This window comes from Eschrichtius robustus, chromosome 19 (genome assembly GCF_028021215.1).
Source record: "Eschrichtius robustus isolate mEscRob2 chromosome 19, mEscRob2.pri, whole genome shotgun sequence".
NCBI lineage: Eukaryota > Metazoa > Chordata > Mammalia > Artiodactyla > Eschrichtiidae > Eschrichtius > Eschrichtius robustus.
The window spans coordinates 11,295,203-11,310,798 of NC_090842.1; the positions used below are offsets into that span (position 1 = coordinate 11,295,203).

The 15,596-nt window shown below is 41.3% G+C and overlaps 1 long non-coding RNA gene across 2 annotated transcripts in view; it reads left to right on the forward strand.

Moving 5' to 3' along the window:
- Positions 1-15,128, forward strand: part of LOC137753159 (uncharacterized) — a 30,169-nt gene extending 15,041 nt beyond the window's left edge. For both annotated transcript variants that reach the window (XR_011071403.1, XR_011071402.1), the window contains exon 3: positions 14,599-15,128. This is a non-coding gene — a long non-coding RNA (uncharacterized lncRNA). The remainder of the gene's footprint in view (positions 1-14,598) is intronic.
- Positions 15,129-15,596: the final 468 nt, after the last annotated feature.

Consider the following 15,596-nt stretch of genomic DNA (forward strand, 5'->3'; position numbering starts at 1 on the left):
GAGAATATGATAGATAGATAGATAGATAGATAGATACATAGGTAATTGACAAAGAAATTTTACCAAAGAAAGTGTGCATTTGGTAAATAAGCACATACAAGATGATCAACATCATTAAGGATTGGAGAAATGCAATTTAAAACCACAGTGAGATACCACTGCACATTTAAAAATTTTTAAGTGTCTCAAATTCTCAGACAAAGAATTTATGGAAAGAACTCTTAATAAGAAGAATACAATCCAATAAAAATGAGCAAAGGATTTTAATAGATACTTTTTAAACTAAGGTATGCACATGACTAATCAGTACATGACAGATGCTGAATATCATAAACCAAACTGGGAATTCAGATTTAATCCAGAATTATCTGGTATTTGTGGCCAGTCCCCTCAGTGTCACTGCAGCCTCCACAGGAAAACAGATTGTCCTTGATTTTCAACCCCCATCAAATCTCCCAGATTGCACAGGCCCAGTGATTCATGTTAGGGGAGCCTGGAAAGGGTCTCTGCACACTTTCTCCTCCAAAGGTTTGGGTATATGTGTAAGGATAAATTCTTTAGTCTCTTCATAGCAGGGAATTCCTGAATTGTAACTCCTTTCTTACCCTGGCCAGCCTCCTGTGTTAAATTCCAGCATCCTGGCCATATTAGCAGGAATATGCCTTTTCGTGAAATCAACATTTAAACAAACAAACTTTTCCAACCTCCATGTCCCCACCAAAATACAAGGTCTTTAAAAACAGCTCTGGGTGAATGGGGTTGGGTGAATTCCTAGAGCCCAACAAATTCTCTTGAAACATTAGGACTCTGGATTCCCACAGATTCCCTTGTATTAATCACGTCTTGCTGCTTTAGCAACTTATCACAACTTTAGTGGCTTAAAACAATACAAATGTGTCTTATTACAGTTCTATAGGTTAGAAACCCAACATGGATCTCACTCACCAGGCTAAAAATCAGGGTGTCATTGGGGGGGCTTCCCTGGTGGTGCAGTGGTTAAGAATCTGCCTGCCAATGCAGGGGACACGGGTTCGAGTCCTGATCTGGGAAGATCTCACATGCCGCGGAGCAACTAAGCCCGTGCGCCTCAACTACTGAGCCTACGCTCTAGAGCTCACGAGCCACAACTGCTGAGCCCATGTGCCACAACTACTGAAGCCTGCACGCCTAGAGCCTGTGCTCCACAACAAGAGAAGCCACCGCAATGAGAAGCCTGCGCACCACAATGAAGAGTAGCCCCCACTCGCCAGAACTAGAGAAAGCCTGCACATAGCAACAAAGACCCAACTCAGCCAAAAAAACAAACAAATTAATTAATTAATTAAAAAAAAAAAGATCATTGGGGATGTGTTCTTTTCTGGAGGTTCTAGAGGAGAACCTGTTTCCTTGCTTTTTCTAGCTTCTACAGTCTTCCTATATTCCTTGGGTCATGGTCTCCTGCCTTCATATCCAAAGCTGACAGTGTTGCATCTCTCCGACTACTCTTCTGTTGCCACATTTACTTTTCTGACTGAGAACTAGGAAAGGTTCTCTACTTTTCAATATTCACACAATTAAATCGGGTCCACCCAGATAATCCAGAATAATGTCCCCAACTCAATGTCCTTAAATTTAATCAAGCCAACAAACTCCCTTTTGCTATGTAAGGTAACATAATCACAGGTTCTTGGGATTAATACACAGACATATTGGGGGGGCATTATTCTGCTATGGATTGAATTATGTCCACCCAAATCCATATGTTAAAGCCTTAACCCCCAGTGTGATAGTATTTGGAGAGAGGGCCTTTGGGAGGTAATTAGGTTTAGACAGCCATGAGGATGGGTCTTCATCATGGAATTAGTGGCCTTATAAGAAGAGACCAGAGAGCTTGCTCGCTCTCCACCATGTGAGAATACAGTAAGAAGGCAGTGATCTGCAAACCAGAAAGTGGGCCCTCACCAGAAACCAAATCTGGCATCACCTTGGTTTTGGACTTCCCAGGCTGCAGAACTGTGAGAAATAAATGTCTGTTTAAGCCACCCAGTCTATGCTTTTATTATAGCCGCTTAAGCTGACTAAAGCACTTCCATACTCTTCAGGCCCTTGCCACACTCCTATTTTTCATTACAGATGATCAAGGCAACTGAGAGAGTATTTGAGTTCATTTGTATAACTTCTAAGGAGGATAACTGTATTTACATCCAGAAGTGGACATTGCAGGAGAAGTTGAACTTCTCAGGAGGCGCTTACCTTGGTTCCTCATCTAGGCTAAGTTGACCATTGTCCAGACTCCTACCCCTAACCCTTGGTATGCGTTCCTCAAAAGTGTACCCAACCCATCTTCCCAGGACAAAAGGTCCCACTCCCTGCACATTATTCTTCATGAGCCTCCCAGGACTGACCAGCCATGTTCATTCTATACCTGCCTCAGGGTGCCCTGAGTCTCTGGAACAGACTATTTGTAAACCACAACGTGTTCTTGTCTGTGGATATCTACACACACTGAGGTGGCTCCGGGCTATGACCTCTGTTCCCATGAGACTTTCTGAATCACAAGAAATTAAAACTGAATATATGCAGCAGGAATTACTAGGGAAGATTTCTAGCTGGGAGTAGCAGCAAGGCAAACTATGGGTCTACAAGGGAGAATGCAACTATGCTATTTTAGACTGTGTCTTGGGCTTGTTGAATATTATATGACATGGTTCCTTTTATTTATTTATTATTTATTATTTATTTATTTTATGGTGTTGCATTTGCTTTTTTTCCCTTCCAGTTGTATTGAGATGTAATTGACATACAGCACTGTATAAATTTAAGATGTACAGCATAATGATTTGACTTATATACATCATGAAATGATTACCACAATAACTTTAGCGAACATCCATCATTTTATGTAGACAAAATTAAAGAAATAGAAAAAGATTTTTTTCCTCGTGATTAGAACTCTTAAGGTTTACTCTTGTAACAACTTTAATATATAACATATATATGAGCACTGTATAAGATAGTGGTAATTATACTTGTTCATATCGTACATTACATCCCCGGTACTTATTTATCTTATAACTGGAAGTTTGTGCTTTTGGCAGCCTTCTTCCAATTTCCCCTTCCCCCAACGATTGCCTCAGGTAACCTGATCTCTCTTTCTATGAGTTAGTTTGTTTGTTTGTTTGTACATGGTTCCTTTGAAAATCTTCCATTTTAGTAAGTGATCAATCTGTTTTGGTTTGGAACGCATAGTCTGGCCTGCTTTTATGGGCTGTAGCTCAGCTATGAATTTAGCTTTCAAAGCCTTTGCAGTGTGACTCTTGTCTCCCTCACGTGTGTGCTACCCAGAGGCCAATTTTGAAACCTGTTTGGTTTTCTATATTGTAATTCACTTCTCAAGCCTTCTTCTGTGTCGGTTATAGCCACTTTCATACATACATTTCTTAAGGGTTTACCAGGACATCAAATACAGATTTAGCGAATCCCTTTCTCCTCCATCATTTCCATAAAGCTCCCCATACTCTCTAGTTGGGATAGGGGAAAATGCCATCTTGTTATTGTAGGGAAGCAATGAGGATGTAGGAATGGAATTTCAAGCTCTAGGCAACAAGATGACAGCAGTCACACACACACTGAGGGAGAAGCAGACTCTACAGAATTAGTCCAGGGAAGTCACTAAACAGACAAATAAATATCCATCAACTACAACCACCCACAAGGCAGCAAAAGAATTTAAAGTTAGTATAATATACTATCTAAAATGCCAGTTTTTCAAGAATGCATGCAAAGAAGTAGGAAAGTGTGCCTTATACACAGGAAAAAGAAAATCTGTCAATAAAAATCTTTTCTGAGGGGGCTAAGATGTTGGACTTAGTAGAAAAGGACTTGCAAAACAGGTATTATAAATATGGTTTAAAAACTAAAGAATTAAAGAAAATACAATTACATGACTCATAAAATTGATATCATGAATAAATACATTGAAATCATACATATGAACTAGTAGGAATATCTGGAGTTAAATAAGTACAGTAACTGGTATGGGTAATTCACTGGAGAGGTTCAACAGCAGATATGAGCTAGCAGAAGGAAAAAGCCGCAAAACTGAAGATAGATCAATACAGATTGTCCAACTGATGGACATAAAGGAATGTATTCAAAGAAAAATAAGAGAATCTTAAGAGACCCTTGGGAAACCATTAAACATATTACATTAAACATGCAATGCTAATCCCAGAGAGAGAAGGAAGGAAGAAGGAAAGGAGGAAGGGAGGGAGAGAGGAGGGAAGGAAGGAAGGAAGGGAGGAAGGGAGGGAGGGAGGAAGGAAGGGAGGGGTCAAAAAAAGACATTTAATGGCTGAAAGCTCAAATTTGAGGAAAAGTATTAATATGTGCATTTAAGAAGTTCAACAAATTCACAATAGGTTAAACACAAAGATATCTACACCTAGATGCTGTGGACAACATATACCTAGCCTAGGCCACTGTTCTAAAGTGCTGCCCCTTTGGCGTTCTTGGCTAAGACACTCCACAGAGTTTCTGCAGGGCTCTCAAGCTCCTTAGGAGATAAATAGTCAACTGTATTTTATTTTCGTCTTTTGGGCATATCTGTGAGAGAAATACAGGCTGTTGATGGGTTCACAGATCAATTGGAATCATTCTTCTTAGGTTACTTAATACAAGTCACCAACTCCACCTGCCCTAGACTCCTTTACTTTATTTTGTTTATTCTTAGGAAGGGCCTTTTCACAATTTTGTTTTTATATTTTAAATTGTTAAATGAACTTTAATTTTGGAAATTTAGTATGGAGAGTTCCTGTATACCTTTCATCCGGTTTCCGCAAGGAAAGTACATAAAATGCATGGTATGCAACCACTGTACATTTGTTAAAACTGTGAAATTAACATTGGTACAATATTATGAGCTAAACTATAAACTTTATTCATGTTTAATCAGTCTTGCCACCCATATCCTTTTTCACTTCCTTGGTCAAATTCTGGATAACAGATGACATTGACTCCTTAAGTGCCATTAGTCTTCTACAATGTGTGGCAGTTTTCAATCTTTCCTAGTTTTTCATGACCTTGAGAGTTTTGAAGAGTACTAGTCAGGTATTTTATAGAATGTCCCTCATTGTTGTCTGTCTGGTGTTTTCTCTTGTTTAGATCTGGGTTATGGGTTTTCAAGAAGAATACCATAGAGGTGTATTCCCCTTCTCATTGTATCATATCAGGTGATACATGATATCAGTATGAACCATCACTGGTGATATTCACCTTCATCCCCTCGTTGAAGGTGTCTGTCAGGTTTCTCCACTGTAAAGTTGCTAATTTTACCTTTCCATACTTTATTCTTTGGAAGTGAGTGAGTCATTAAGTCCAGTCTGCGCTCAAAGAAGGAAGTGACGTCCTCTAGGGCAGGGGTCCCCAACCCCCAGGCTGTGGACCTGTAACAGCAGGAGGTGAGCTGCGGGCAAGGGAGCGAAGCTTCATCTGCTGCTCCCCATCACTCCCCATCGCTCGCATTACCACCTGAACCATCACTTGCATTACCACCTGATCTATTCCCCCACCCTCCTCATTGTGGAAAAATTGTCTCCCACAAAACCGGGTCCTGGTGCCAAAAAGTTGTGGACCACTGCTCTAGGGGTATCTACGTATGTTATTTGGAAATCTTTTGTAGGAAGGATTTGCCTCTTTTCCTCATTTATTTCTGTATTCAATCTTTAATTTATATCCATATAGTTATTGATATTTATTTTGTTCTTTTTGGGCATAATCCTATACTATCACTATATATTTTGGGCAAATTATTCCAGCTTTAGCCATTGAGATCTCTTTGATATCAACTCCTGTTTCCTTTTGGGATATCTGTAACTCTTACGTATTTATTTAAAAATTGTGCTTTCTTCTCGGCCATGGTCACCGAAGGGTGGAGAAAATGGAGGAGAGGTGGGTTCAAGGGTTACAGACTTTCAGTTATAAGATAAATAAGTTCTGGGGATTGAGTGTACAGCATGGTGCCATAGTTAATGATACTGTACTGTACACTTGAAACTTGATAAGAGAGTATATTAAGGGTTCTCATAGCACTGAAATAATTTTTTAAAGAAAATGCAACTATATGAGATGATAGATGTATTAATTTAGCTTGACTGTGGTCATCATTTCACAACGTATACATATATCAAACCATCACGTTAACTACTTTAAATATATACAGTTTTATCGCTTATACCTCAATAAAGCTGGAAAAATCTGTACATCCTTGATTTGTGGCACAAGCTGATGCCCTGGGATCATTTTGCATTGTCCCTGCTTCCATCCTGGAATCAGCCATTTCTCCCTGGTGCTGCACTCTTGGTCACATTCTACCAAATATTTTCCTAACTCAGAGCCTTCCAAGGGCTTCCCACTAAGTCAGTACCTATGAAAAGGTCATAATGTATCCCAGTGAGGGACACGTTGAGCCTGCTAGGAAAATAGAGACAATATCTCAGTATAATGACAGTACATAGATGTCATGTACTGGCAAGAGCCATGGAGTGGATGTGGAACCAGACTCTGAGGTTGCTCTCCAGGTGGTATTGAAGATTCCATTTGGATCGGAGCACCAAGGATACAGGATTTAACACCAAGGCAGGAACTGTTTTAGATGGTGTCAACCTGTCTCTAGGATGGCTCCTAGCAATGTGTAATAACTAAAGTACTTGATGGAGAAAAACCAGAAATGCCATAGCAGACAGAAGAAGTAGGTAACATAGACCCACAGAAGTAGGCATGTTGGAGTGGATAAACTATGTAAGACCAGAAAAACTATCAGACAACTCAGTTCTTTAAGAGGGCCCATGAGATAACCATTTATATCTTCAATAAGTAATGCACTGGGGAGAAAGGCATCAGAATTATAGAAAGTTCTTTGGTGGCTCCCCTTGAAGCTCAGTACTGAAGATAGGAAATGTCATTCAGATCTGAGATCGCTAATAGCATTGGAAATGGTAGGTAACCAAGAATATAGGTACTAGGTATAGGACTTAACCATCAAAAGCCTGGTGACACAATTATCTTCGTGAGCTACAAGGTGGGAATGGAAGACAAAGGGGCCTGAATGGCTGCAAGTAATCAAGATAAGTAATAGAAAAGAGTCCCCCTCAAGCAGCATAGATGGGCAGCCATCATGGTAGTTCTCAATCTGTACAATCAAATGAAGTAAAAGAGGGATGGGAGGCTCAGGGAAGCTGTCCAACTGAACACTTCCCCAGTCCTGAGCTACTGTCTTTACTGGGAACACACTAAATGCTGGAGAGGATTGGTCCACAGAAGGGAAGACGCTATAACACCACGCAGTAAACATTTTCCTGGGCCTCCAATGGGACTATGGAGCTTTTGGTAACTATATACTGGGACAGGAGTCTAACTGAGCATTTCCATCGCGGTTCGGCGCAGGTCTGAGTTCACATTGCTTTGTGGAGAAACAAGTTTGATTGGGATCATATGAGATCCATGTAATTAATAGAATCCTGGCCCAAATACAGCTCACTCTGAGTTGACCAGGTCCACATAGACTGTGCTTGCACTGGATCATTCCCAGGTGAGAACTTAGGATCCTCTCAGGTCTCTTCTGAGCATGTGCCTTGTCCTGGGCCTGTGCCTAACCTTCTAACTTCCCTGTCTATGTGAGTGCTTTTGAATGCGTGATTTCCCAGAGAAACTTTTCCCAGATTTTGCTCTGAAGTTTTGCTCTCTGGCCTTAAGCAATCTATTGAATGTTTTGAAGGTAATATTTTTGCCCCAGGCATCTGAGGGTAGTTAATAGGCCTTGTAGTGTTTCTGAGGAATGCCTGTTACTTTTCTGCTCTGTTGTCCTGTGCTGGCTTCCAAGTTAGATGAAACAGAGATGAGGAACTTTTATTAGTTTTATAGGTAGCCCCCAGACAGATCTGAACAGATACACAGTAATTTGAAAAAAAGATCTACTCAGTTCCTTCCTGATCCAGGCAGCAGCGTTCCTTTCAGGGAATGCAGGTTGCTACTGCTTTAAAACTGCTGCTTGGCTGGGGAGAGGGGTGGAATAAGGGCAAATAAAATAACCACAAAACTTTTCTACAGTTTTGAAGGTTCATTTTTTTCTTGATTCAGCGTTGGCTTGGTTGCTGTACATTGTTGATTGTTCTGGAGAGTTCTGATAAAATTGGTTCTGATATTTTCTGTTTTGTGATGTGTCTGTGGGGAGACAAGAGCTTAGAGCTGCCATTTTACTGACGTTACTCCTCCAGATACTGGCTTTTAAATACCATTCTCTGATTTTAAAAAATCTGGGGTTTGCAAATGGGTACAGAAGCCAACCTGAAATTGCTCCCAATAAGCAAAGCTGGAACAATTTGAGCAAATACATAGATAATACTAGTACTGGATTATATAACCCAAGAAACTAAATAGCCACGAGTCTATGATAATGTGAATGAATCATTGAATGCATAAATAGATGGGGGGAAAGGAGGTCGATCTTCCTTACAGAACAATTTGAATTGATTCCAATTACTTTCCCTTCCCTGGAGTGTAGGCTGGACTTGTGGCTCACTTCCAAATGATAGGGTATGGAGGGAATTCCCTGGAAGTCCAGTGGTTAGGAGTCTGCACTTTCACCGCTGAGGGCACAGGTTCAATCCCTGGTTGAGGAACTGAGATCCCACAAGCCTTGCGGTGTGGCCAAAAAAAAAAAAAAAAAAAAAGATAGGGTATGGAGAGGGAAAAGAAAAGGTGGCTTTACAGTGGAGAAGACGTGGTAGAAACCACCTTAACCAAATGATCACTATTAACATCACCAGAGATACCATGGGCATATAACGTACTCCTGTTATGATTTCATGAGAAGGGTACTTGCTCTTTGGGGATTTTTTCTCCCATAAAAAACATAACCCTAGTCTAATAATGAGAATACAGGAGACAGAAATCGAGGGATATAGTACAAAATATGTGATCAATACTCTTTACATTTTCTAAGTTGCACAAAAAAGGACTAAGAAACTGTCGCAGATCAGAGGAGACTAAGGAAACATGGTGACTAAATGCTGTGATGTTCTGGATTAGATCCTGGCACAGAAAACGACATTAGTGGGGAAACTGGTGAAATCTGAACAGAGTCTGTCATTTAGTTAATAGTACTGTGCCCATATTAATTTTTCAGTTTTGACAAACGTACCCTGGTTATGTAAGATATTCTCCTTAGGGCAAACTAGGTTAAGGCTGTAAACAATTCTGTGTACCATCTTAGAATCTTTTCTGCAAATCTAAATGTATTCTAAAGTCTAAAAGTGAATAGAACAAAAAAAAATAGAGAATGCGCTGTCTTTGAAGGACTCTAGAAAAGTTTGGTGTTGTGAAATTGTTAAAAGGAGACATTTAATCAGTTCCCAAAATATGAACTGTTCAGACTCATATCTGCCGTACATCTTCTACAACTCTAACTTGTGTCTGCACCTTACTGTGTTGTCATAGTGTTGGCTGTGCTTTATTTTATTTTTGGAAACATGTTTTACTTAAAAGTAGTCAAACTTACTAACAATTTCCTGCATATTTTATGCCTTTTGTATCTTGGAAGTCCTAAAGATATTCTCCTTTGTGTTATGATAAAATTTTCAAAGTTTTATTCTGTGGGAGCTAGAATACCCTCCCTTCTCTTGCCCAATGATTCTTGGGTTCAGCAAATCATCTAGGGAAGGTTCAGGGCATGTCAGGTGGAGTTTGACTCCAGATCCCTCTGGATCTATTTCTTTGTCCAGGCTGTGTTTTGCTTTGGATGGAGTGAGAAGATGGCAGGAATTTTGGAATTGGAAGGGTTAGGGTCAGGCATGAGTTTGCTGGATGAATAAGAGATAAAAGGTAAATGAAGACTACAGAGGATCAAGGGGATTTTTCATCAGCATGGAGTTTGTCATCCTGAGATTTATTTTCATAAATTTTATTAATGCATATGTTACTTATAGAAAGTAAACAAATTTAAGGGTACAACTCAGTGAACTTTCACAAAATCACCCCAGCTTGTCCCCATTTCCCACATCACGGAACCAAACATTATAACCCTACAGTGAGAGGACAGGCTGAAGTACTGCTTGGACTATTTCAAGTAGTTTAAATGAGCTGGAGGAGTTTCTGCATTCCACGTAGTTGTTAGTGGTCTGGATGGAAGGGTCATAGGATTAACAGTTGGATGAGCTGGTGGGGTCCCTGGGTGGAATGGTAGAGTTGTGTCCAGAAAAATTATCATGTGTGCTGGGGAATTGTTGGGATTCAGGCTGTAAGTGGGCAGGTGTACCTCAGGATTCTTCTTTGGAGGGGAAGAATTGGGCGCCACATCAACTTGGGTCCATTCACAGCCACCAGTCACAGAGGGCACACACTTGGAGTGCAAGGACTGGTTTCCTACCCATAAGCGGCAGCCTACATCCAATGACTGGTCTCGATGGGATATAAAAGTCCACAGACAACCCATTACTGAAAATATAAACCCCATTCTGTGAGCCCACAGATCAATACTCACTACCCCACATATGTCCATCAGTGTCTCCATACACCACCGTCATCAACCCCAAAAGCCCTGTCACTTATCCCACAAACCCAGTTCACACTCCACAGTTCCAGTGAGGTTTGTGGGCAAGGCCCCGGGTAGGCCAAGAAAGAAGAGAAGCATCAAGACCCTGCCATCTCTGCTCACATAAAGACTATGGTCCTTCTCAAAAATGACCAGCAGATGGCAGAAAAATATATGATTTGGATATGTAGACACGTGCTCCAAAAATTATGGAGCTTTGGCAGTCTAGAGTTTTTCTGAGGACACCAGCTCATCTGCCTGGTGAATACTGAGAATTACAGATCATTGTGATATCATCAATTTTCCATCAAGACGTTTTGTTCTCAGCCCACCACTTATAACACTGCCCACCCTACTTGTATGTCACTTGTCCAAATCTGTACCTGTCAGAAGAGTGTTGTGGTTAATCTCACCTTTCTCTTCATTAAAACCCATTAGGAGGAAATAATCTACTTTTTTTTTTAAGGGATTTAAAAAATTTTTTATTTATTGTTTTGGTTGCGTTGGGTTTTCGTTGCTGTGTGTGGGCTTTCTCTAGTTGTGGTGAGCAGGGGCTACTCTTTGTTGCGGTGCACGGGCTTCTCATTGCAGTGGCTTCTTTTGTTGTGGAGCCCGGGCTCTAGGTGCATGGGCTTCAGTAGTTGTGGCTCATGGGCTCTAGAGCACAGGCTCAGTAATTGTGGCGTGCAGGCTCAGCAGTTGTGGCTCACGGGCTTAGTTGCTCCGCAGCATGTGGGATCTTCCCAGACCAGGGATGGAACCCGGGCCCCCTGCATTGGGAGTGCGAGTCTTAACCACTGGACTGCCAGAGAAGTCCCATGACCCTCTTTTAGTATGATGGAGTGGTTAAATCACACATCCTAGCCGCCAAGGACCATCCTGAGTCTATCTTCTCCCTCCTGCACAGGCAGAACATCACTCAACTCTTCCAATCTGATGTGTTTCTCTGGTGGTCTAGTTTGACGCTCATAGGCTTTGTGGAACAGATCAGCCTCAGCACCCCTGGGACTGAGTGAGTTTTGTCAGAGGTGTGTTGTGTTGTGCCACGGTCCTGTGCCTAGAAAACAGCCTCCCTACTCACTGGCCCATTTCCTAACACTTGCTATAGTGGTTAGGATGCTGGGTTGAAAGTAAGAGAACCCAACTCTGGTGAGCTCATTAAATGGGAGGTAAAAGGAATCAGAGGGTAACTCATGGCACATTGGACGGAAAGCAGCTGAACTTCAGGAGGGATGGAATCAGAAACTGGAAATCCTGAGATTTCTTTCTCTGCCCTCTGCCTATACCTCTCTCCACACATCCTTATACCTCTCTCCACACCTCTCTCTATACCTTTGTTATTTACTTCTGAGGCCCCAGCTTTCCTTGTTTCTGAATAAAAATCCTAGCCACACAAAGCTCTCAAATTCCCATGTTTTGTGTTCAGCCACATAGGAAAATCTGCCTTGTTGGCCCCAATTCCAAGTTCCTCAGCAAATATCTGATGAGTTCAGTTCCGAGACTTGCCTTTTACCAATCAGCTGTGGGTAGAGCAAGATCACGTGGTACACACATGGCTTCTGGGAGCCTGTCCCTACTGTGTGAGAGAGAGGGGCTCCAGATGGAGTGCACAGATCCACAAGGCTACAGCAGACAGAGAAGCGTCTCTCCATAGTTGTGCTTGGGTAGACCTTGCTCAGAACAGTAACGGGGTAGTGGATGGCGTATGAGGCCCCCTCTGGGGTGTTCTCTTAGGCCCTGGTGGATGATTGCCATATGATCACAGGTGTCTCTGGTCAGAGAACACTTTCGCTTGAGAGAGCTGTAGGGGCTGTGATTTCCCTCCCCTGTTTTCTGAAAGTGGTGCCCCTCTTCTCTTTTAGGAACTTCTCCTCCCTCACCCATGTGACCCTTTGGTCCATGAGTCACCTGGCCCCACCCTTCCCTGGACTGAGGAGCCAAGGCTTGGGCCAGGCCTGTCCAATCGGAGTACCCCAGCCCAGACCTTAGTGATTGGTCAGTGAAGGGCACATGACCCCGGGGTGGTCTCCTTGGAAATTTTCATGCCTGAAAAGAGAAAAGACTGCCTTTTTTCAGTGGGGTGGCTGAGCTGGCAGATGGGAGCCCATCTGAGGAAAGATGCCAAAAGAATCAAGTAGAGTGTGAGGTGGAGAGGCAGATCAGGAGCCCTAAAGGTACTGAGTCTTTGCGTCAAGCCAGGTCTGAAGCCAGAGGCAGTTCTGTATTTCCTAACTGTGAGATCCCATAAATTCTTCCTCTTTTGCTTAAGTTACTTTGAGCTAGTTTTCTGTCACTTACAACCTAATGTACTCTCTTGTTTGCCTAAACCCACAAGTCTCTGAAGGTCTTCACAGGCCCTATTTAATCATTTCATTCACGGTTGTTTATTTTATTTGTAAGTCTCTTCAAAGGAGAGCATCTAACTAATCAGCAACAGAGCCCCAGAATGTCACCCTTCATCACCCTTCAAAGTAGCCTCACATCTGGTGCTGGGATTAGTAACATTTGGTGTTGCATCATGAATGAATTCACAGGCTTAGTGATGTTATCTTGTTATCTGTTTTCTCTTAGATGAATCATTTAGGGACAAGATCATGAAATAATTTTTAGAAAATTGCCTAACTTGAGGGGAAAATCCACTAAATTTTTTTCACCCTTAATGTTAGGCATTCCTAAAGCCTAAATACAGAATCATATGTGGAAAGGAGGGATAGTTTCATCCACATAGAAATGTTGTGGTGTCAAGAGCATGCGTTAACCACACACCCAGATCACTTCAATTAGTAGAAGATCTGATCCTTATCATTTGTTTGCCTTACTTACCTCCCTGACAAGCAATGGTGGTGTCAACCAAATGTTAAACAGATCCCTAAATTTCCCTTAGCCTGCAAAAATAAAAACTGAGCTCAGAGTTTGTGAAAGAAATTTGGAACGTGCTTGTAAGAAAATCTGGAAATTACTAAGAACATTATTTTTTAACATATATATACCAAGCATCATGAAGGTTAAGACATCTCCATCTTCTGTCATTAACAACATGAGTTGCAGTCTCATAGGGAAGGACCTCATTTGAGTCACATTCTCAGCAAACATCCTGAAAGACCAGAAGGCAAGACCCCTACACTCCAGTAGTCAAATTTTGAGATTAATTTTTTGCATTAACTTAGTGGATCCTAGATGAGAAAATTCAACACGAAAAAAAAAAATGAGGGCAAATCTCTAATGGTCAGCATTTAGTTTTTTTGCATTAGTTTAAAGTCAGTGGTTATAGATATAGTCATATAAATTTAGTATGTTATAACAGAGGCTTACAAAGGAATTGTAATTTAAATATAATGCATTCATTACATATTTAAGTAAATTTCACTTTGAAAAGAGAAAAAGTATATTTCTAAAATATACTCAGAGGTAGAGTGTGTTTCTCATTGCATCATGTCAGGGGGTATATGATATCAGTAAAAGTTATCACTGCTGAAATTAGCCTTGATCGCTTGGTTAAGGTGTTTCTTCACTACTTCTCTATTATAAAATCATGATTTTCTTCTTTCCATATTCTATTCTTTGGGCTATGGCAAGTCCTCCCCATACTTAAGGGGAAGGAAATGAATTTCCACTTCTTAGGAGGCAGGTATCTTAACATGTTATTTGAAATTCTTCCATAAGGAAGATTTGTTCCCTCCATTTATTTATTTATTCAATATTTTATAAATATTGGTATGGGCTGATGGATATTTATTTTGTTCTTTGGGGTATAATTCAATATTATACATTTATTTTGCTAGGAAAATTGTCCCATGTTTTAATTGTTCCAATTGTTATATAGTTTTCTAGGAAAATGGTTCCAGCCTTTTCTATTGGGCATTCTTTCATATTGATTCATGTGTCCTTATAACATAGATGGGATCATCTTGTGTTTTACCTGGCCCAGCCCTGTATTCAGCCCTTTTTCCAAAGGGCTCTGGTTTCCCTTTAATGGATAATGGTGTTTAGAAACCAAGATCTGTGCACTAAATGTGCTCATTGCTTTCAAGGTGTCAGTGCTTCGAGGTCTGCTCAGGAGACAGAGCCAAGAAACAGACAAAGAAACAAATGAATAAATAAACATTCAGGGCTTCCCTGGTGGCACAGTGGTTGAGAGTCTGCCTGCCAATGCAGGGGACACGGGTTCGAGCCCTGGTCTGGGAAGATCCCACATGCCGCGGAGCGACTGGGCCCGTGAGCCACAACTGCTGAGCCTGCGCATCTGGAGCCTGTGCTCCGCAACAAGAGAGGCCACGATAGTGAGAGGTCCGCGCACCGCGATGAAGAGTGGCCCCCGCTCGCCGCAACTGGAGAAAGCCCTCGCACAGAAACGAAGACCCAACACAGCCAAAAATAAATAAATAAATTAATTAATTAATTAAAAATGCAACTGTGGGGAAAAAAAAAAGTAAAAAAAAAAATTCAGTAAATATCTATTCAATAAATAGATTATATATATATACTGCTAATTTTGTATATAAGCATATCTATAATTATTACTGCATCTGTGTATCTGAATATATAGTAAAATAGACACGAGTACTCACTGCACTGATATCTCTGACTATTCTGTCACCACAAAATACAATGTATTCAATAGCATTTCTCTCCCTTGCTTATGCAGGGGGGCTGGATGAGTTCATTGGTGGCACCGAGAGGCCCTAGAAGAGGGCATGGGGACAAGAAACTGATCCTTGACCTATTTGTGACCTCCTCCTGAGGCAAAAGCCAGGGTGTGTGATTAAAGTCAGGGCTTATAGCCTCAAAAAGATTGTATGTTGTTTGTTGGGGTATGTTGTGGCTGTGTGCTTGCCTAGACTTGGGCATTCTCAGAGGAGGGGGGAGACTAGGCATGGCCTCACTCTGGTGAGTGGCCAGCATGGGGTGAGGGTGTAGGGACATGGCTATGTCCAAGAAAATTCATGGCCAACTTAGAAGGAAAATGGGGGGTAACGACTGTGGGGACTAATCTCTGAGCAGTTTTTGATATCCTACGAAGTTCTTTCAT